The sequence below is a fragment of the Notamacropus eugenii genome, chromosome 6 (genome assembly GCF_028372415.1).
Source record: "Notamacropus eugenii isolate mMacEug1 chromosome 6, mMacEug1.pri_v2, whole genome shotgun sequence".
In the NCBI taxonomy this organism is placed as follows: domain Eukaryota; kingdom Metazoa; phylum Chordata; class Mammalia; order Diprotodontia; family Macropodidae; genus Notamacropus; species Notamacropus eugenii.
In genome coordinates, this window is record NC_092877.1 from 13,474,525 (window position 1) to 13,481,475 (window position 6,951).

The following is a 6,951-nucleotide window of genomic DNA, read 5'->3' on the forward strand; positions in this document are numbered from 1 at the left end:
GTACCTCTGCTTACTAATCTGTAAATCTGTGAAATGGGTATAATAATAGCACTTACCTCATAGAATTGTTATGAGGATAAAATAGTGCTTTATACATCTTCTTACTGTTGTTCAGTCACTTTCATCTCTGTCCAACTCTTCATGATCCCATTTGAGGCTTCCTCAGCAAAGATACTGGAGTGTTATGTCTCTTCCTTCTACATTTCATTTTATGGTTAAAGTGGAAAATGAATTGGAATTAGAAGAGATGAGAGGGAGAGAGAGACAGAGACAGAGACAGACAGTCTCACACAGAAACAGAGACAGAGGAGATAGAGAGGAGAAATGTGAAGGAGGAGAGGAGACATGTGAGGGAGGAAAGGAGAGGAGAGAGAGAAGGTGAGAATAAAGAGATGATTATTTTAAGGATAAGGGATTGTGAGAATGTTGTAGGAAATAGGAAAGGTGCTAATATGTATTGGCCAGTTTTGTTAATAACACTCTCACTCTGTGGGATTGGGCAGGTATGAAGGAAAAGAAAATCCTGTGATATAAACATTAAAAAGTAATAAGAAAAAAAATGAGCCTCAAAAATTAAAAAAAAAATAATTTCAAATAAAATCTTCTTCCTACCAGGGTCAGAGATAAATTTATGGTTTGCTTTGTTTTGGTTTGGTTTTGTAAATGAGAAATGTTCCCCTTACACATTTCTCAGGAGAAACTTCAAGTCATACAGATTCATGTGATTTGGCAGCTGGAGGTGTTTGCTTCACCTACCAAGATCAGCTATCCTCTGATGTCAGTAGCTCCATTTTCCCGAAAGTCCCTGATAGACAAACTTAGTGGTGTTCTCATCTTAAATTAAAAAAAAGATTCTGAAGACTTCATATTCGGTGCCTACACCCCTGAGAATTTTTTCCCCACTAGTTTTGTTTTCTCTCTCCCTTTTGCTTGAATCCATTGAAAAGCCAAATCTCTACTGACTCTGGTGATAAATCACCATATTACAGCCATCAGGGCATTTAATTTACAACTAAAACCAATTGGGACTTGCTGATGCCAGACAGTAATATACCGCCAGTTTAAAAAAAAAAAAACTGAGTATTGCAGCTCAGAGCAGGATGAGCTGTCAGTCAGCTGGGTGACAAAGCAGCAATTTATGGTTTGCAAAAACCAAACAGACAAATTTCAAGAAAAATACGTTTTGACTTCCACCACATGCTGTGTGGAATTTGACCAAAGTAAGGAATTGTTATGAGTTGGGGACAACTACCCCAAAATACAGTATTGCTTATTGTGCTACCTCAATAGAGATTTAACTAACATGATTATTTAAATTCATTCCACTCCTAGGAAGTCTACTCAGTGGTCATTTTTATTTGCCAGCTATGTTACATTGCAACATTTCATTCAATTCATGATCCTACTGTTGTGGCTATGCCCTACATCAGGGTAAATGGCACCTCATTCATGACTTCCTTTTCTGTGCATTTCTTATGTATGTAATTTCTTAAATCTATTTATGATTTTTCAATTAATTAGAGGTGCTCCTCTTTTTGAAAAAAGTATTTTGTGTGTTAGTATAACATGGAGAGTGTCTGTCTATTATTCCTAAGGCTTATGACATGTATAGCTCAAATCATTTCCGTATAATATGTGTCATTGGTTCCACATTTGTCATTAAAACTAAAGTGTTAGTGAACATTGATAATACATTATAATCTGTTTGTACTGGGCATGAATCTTTTAATTTTCTCTTGATGAAATGATGGTTTTGATTCTTCCAAGATCATTCTCCATGATTCCTATCCATGTAGCAGTGAGCACATGCATTTTAAAATTGTTTGTGATGGCAACATATCTGCCATTATATTGAGATAATTGGGACTTTTAACCCAAAATTCCAATCATGCAGAGGGGTAGGGGCAAAGTTGCTCACTGAAGCCACTTCTATCTCAGTATCATAACTTGGGTCTATCTACTGGTGTGTGTACAACTTTTGGACTGTCTATCCTTTCTCCCTCTTCTTCCATTCCTTCAACTTAATTTCCTTAAATATATTAATTTTTTATTGTAATTGAATTCATCTACAAGAACATTTTTTCCTTGGAAATATACCAAAGAGGGATCAAGAACCGGAAGAATCAGGTTGTAAATAGATGTCCATGATATGCTTTCTATAGTCTAAATACCGTGTCAAAGTCTATGAATACAAGGAAAGTTAGAAAAAATAGATCCTACTCTTAAACTATGTTAGAAAATAATAGAGGGAATTATACTTCTCAAATTATACAGGAAACTTGGTTATTCCAAGCTGTCAAGTTGATCCCTGCTACCCAAAATTATAATTGTTTTCTTTTTCCTTATGGTTCCTTGTTTGTTTTTGTATCTGAGACAATTTTAGCTGATACATGGGGCAATGTTCAATGGGTGGTAATACGGAGGATGCTCCGAAGTAAGTAGAGTTTATGTTAGGAGATGGCTCTGGGGAAAGAGCATACATTGAACAAGGGTTCTGGTATAGATAGGATTCTGAGAAAGGCTGTGAGGATTTGATTGAAGAGAAAAAACAACACCATTCCTTATGAAAGTGTGGTGCACTAGAGAGGATCTGTACTAACGATCATCTCTGATGACATTAATGACCACCAGCTTGGACACTGGTCTTTGGTAGGCTAGTGCATAATCTATTCACTGGAGCATTTTCTCTTCAGTGTTCCTGCCTAGGATACCCCTCTCCCCTCCCCTCATCCTCCTTTCAACTCATTTTTTTATGTAATGTCTTCCAACCATTAGAATGTAAATTCCTTGAAGAAAGAGAGTGTCTTTCTTTTTTCACTTATTTATATTCCCAGCAGTTAAGAGTGTCTGGCACATAGTAAGCACACAATACATCATTCTTGAATTGTCTTGACTTTGTCCAGTTCGGTAATCCTGTATGAATTGTCAGTCCTATCTTTTTAGACATCTCTCTGATATAACTGTGATTGTTTTTAAAGACAAACCTTTAAACACTGAATGTTGCTTTCACTGAAGAGGAACCAAGACTTTTGTGATCTGAACTTAGGGAAAGTGACAAATCTAAGCACTGCATGATGTCAGTGTCAGATCCAAGAGTTGACTTTTTCCCTAAAAAAAGGAGAAAATTATCCACAAAAGATTATATATCTCTATCTGTCTGTCTGTCTGTCTGTCTGTCTGTCTGCCTGCCTGCCTGTCTATCCATCTGACTAGCTAGCTAGCTATCATCTAGCTAGCTATTTCTTGGTTTCACTTTTTCATGGAAGAATATAAGCTTATTGAAAGCGAAACATTCCTTTTTTTAAATATAGGATTTATTTATTTTTCAGTTCTCAACATTAACTTCCGCAAGAATTTCAATTCAAAATTTTCTCCCCATCTTTCCCCACCCCAACCCCATGACAGCTTTCACCCCATCCACCCTTTCCTCCAGTCTGTCCTCCCTTCTATTACCCACTCTTTTTCCATCCCTCTTCCATTCTACTTTCCTGTAAGGGAAAATAAATTTCTATACTCCATTGACTGTGTATCTTAATTTCTAGCTGCATGCTAAAACAATTTTTAACATTCTTTTTTAAAGCATTGAGTTCCATACTCTCCCTCTCCCCCCAGTCACCCTCACTGAGAAAACAAACAATTCAATAGAGGTCATCCTTGTGTAACAATTCAAAGCACTTCCATAATAGTTATGCTGTAAAAGACCAACCACATTTCCCTCTGTCCTATCCTGCTCTGCATTTATTCCATTCTCTCCCTTGACCTTTCCTTCCACAATAGTGTTTGCTTCTTATTATTCCTTTCTCCAATTTGCTGTCACTTCTATTATCTTCCCTCTCCTATCCCCTCCCCCTTGCCTTCCTACAAGGTAAAATAGGTTTCCTTATCCAACTGAGTGTGTGTTATTGCTCCTTAAGGCACATCCCATGAGAGTTCACTTATTTCCTTTTATTTCCCCCATCTTCCAAGTCATAGTAAAAGCTCTTTCTTCCCTCTTTAATGTGAGGTGATTTGCTACATTCTATCTCTCCTTTTCTATTACACCTAGTACATTCCATTCAATAGTAAATTTTATTTTGTTAGGTAATCTCCCTTCATATTCAGCTCACCATGTGCCCTCTGCCTATGTATGTATATACATATATGTATACATATCCATATATATGCAGGTGGACATTGGTATCAATGCACATGTGTACCACATGTGTGCATGCTTCCATGCATATATACGTACATACACACATACAATACACACCCACATATACATGTATACACATATATATTCCCTCTAACTACCCTAATACTGAAAAAAGTCTCATGAGATACAAATAACATCTTTCCATGGAGAAATGTAACTTCAATGAGTTCAACTTTAACAGTTACCTTAAGGTTTCTCTTTCCTGTTGACCTTTTCATGCTTCCCTTGCTTCTTGCATTTAAAAGTCAAATATTCTATTCAGCCTTGGTCTTTTCAACAACAATGCTTGGAAGTCATCTATTTCCCTGGTCAAGGAGAAAATATTGCAAGCAGCTAGAAAGAAACAATTCAAGTATTGTGGAAATACAATCAGGATAACACAAGATCTAGCAGCTTCTACATTAAGGAATCAAAGGGTGTGGAATAGGATATTACAGAAGTCAAAGGAACTAGGACTAAAACCAAGAATCCCCTACCCAGAAAAACTGAGCATAATACTTCAGGGGAAAAAACGGTCTTTCAATGAAATAGAGGACTTTCAAGCATTCTTGATGAAAAGACCAGAGCTGAAAAGAAAATTTGACTTTCAAACACAAAAATGAAGAGAAGCGTGAAAAGGTAAAGAACAAAGAGAAGTCATAAGGGACTTACTAAAGTTGAACTGTTTACATTCCTACAAGGAAAGACAATATTTCTAACTCTTGAAACTTTTCAGTATCTGAGTAGTGGGTGGGATTACTCACACACACACACACACACACACATACACACACACGTGTGTGTGCATGCACATAGAGACAGAGAGCACAGAATGAATTGAATAGGATGGGATCATATTTTTAAAAAAATGAAATTAAGGGGTGAGAGAGAAATATATTGGGAGAAGAAAGGGAGAAATGGAATGGGGCAAATTATCTCTCATAAAAGAGGCAAGTAAAAGACCTTTTAGTGGAGGGGAAAAGAAGGAAGGTGAGAGAAACAAATGAAGTTTACTCTCATCACATTCCACTAAAGGAAGGAATAAAATGCACTCTCATCTTGGTATGAAAACCTATCTTACAATACAGGAAAGTGGGGGAGAAGGGGATAAGTAGGGTGGGGGCGAGGATGGAAGGGAGGGCAGTGGGAGGAGGGAGGAATTTGAAGTCAACACTCTTGGGGAGGGACAGGATCAAAGAGAGAATAGAAACAATGGGGGGCAGGATAGCATGGAGGAAAATATAGTTAGTCTTACACAACATGACTATTATGGAAATCATTTGCAAAACTACACAGATATGGCCTATATTGAATTGCTTGCCTTCCAAAGGGAATGGGTGGGGAGGGAGGGATGAAGAGAAGGTGGAACTCAAAGTTTTAGGAACAACAGTCAGGTACTATTCTTGCTACTAGGAAGTAAGAAATACAGGTAATGGGGTATAGAAAGTTATCTGGCCCTACAGAACAAAAGAGAAGATAGGGACAAGGGAAGGGAGCGATGATAGAAGAGAGGGCAGATTGGTGATAGGGGTAATTAGAATGTTCGGTATTTTGGGGTGGGGGGAGAGGACAAATGGGGAGAAAATTTGGAACCCAAAATTTTGTGAAAATGAATGTTAAAAGTTTAATAAATTAATTTAAAAAAGATAGTTCCATGAGGACTTATAGATCAGGAAAATGAAACTTTCCCTTCTACCCTGAATATAACTTGTATGTACGTATTTGTTTATATCCTAATAAATACTAGTTAATTAAATGAAAAAAAGAAGAAAAAAAGAAAAAAAAGAAGGTGAAAGCAGAAGTAGGAGATGTTGGCATCTTAGTGAATAATGCTGGGGTAGTCTACATGGCAGATTTATTTGCTACTCAGGACCCTCAGATCAAAAAAACCTTTGAAGTCAATGTTCTGGCTCACTTCTGGACTACAAAAGCATTCCTCCCTGCAATGTTGAAGAGCAATCATGGCTATATTGTAACAGTGGCTTCAGCTGCAGGACATACGACATTCCTATTGGCTTATTGTTCAAGCAAGTTTGCTGCTCTTGGATTTCACAATGCTCTTATTGCAGAAATAAATGCCTTAGAAAAAAATGGAATCAAAACATCATACTTCTGCCTTAATTTTATAAACACAGGCTTCATCAAAAATCCAAGTACCATACTTTTACCTACACTGGAGCCAGAGGAAGTAGTAATCAAGCCAATGAAAGGCATACTAACTGAACAAAAAATGATTTTTGTTCCACCTTCCTTAAGTTTTGTACTAGTGCTGGAAAGAATCCTTCCAGAGCATTTCCAGAATACCTTGAAATGCATTATCAATATTAAGTCTGATGCAGTGATTTCATTAAAAAACAAAGCACAATAAATACCTTGGACTTCTTTGCTGAAGAGTATCTGCTATTTGATGTAATTTGGATACAGCTTATCCAAGACTTAAAGATTTGAAGGATTCTATTTTTTCTGATTCTCTTTTTCTAGTAATAAATTTTTCTGAAACCACACTTATTTTCATTTACTCCCTGATGATCATATCCAGTGATGGTAGAGTGCCCTCAATTTTGCACCTTGGGATCACACACTATTCTACCACTAGAATGGTTCACAACATCTGATATGGGACGATAGCTCTTCAAAACTTATACTCAAATTCTTATACTTCAGTTAACATGAAAGTTTTCTAACAGTTCGACATTCTTGAGATGACTCCTCCTTTTCTCTAAGACATCATTCAAAGCTTTTTTTTTTTTTTTAACCTTGACTTGTGATATCAATGG

At 36.8% G+C, this 6,951-nt stretch overlaps 1 pseudogene; it reads left to right on the forward strand.

The window, feature by feature from the left end:
• The first annotated feature begins 2,424 nt into the window (after positions 1-2,424).
• On the forward strand, positions 2,425-6,542 carry LOC140511123 (estradiol 17-beta-dehydrogenase 11 pseudogene; annotated as a pseudogene).
• The last annotated feature ends 409 nt before the right edge of the window (positions 6,543-6,951 follow it).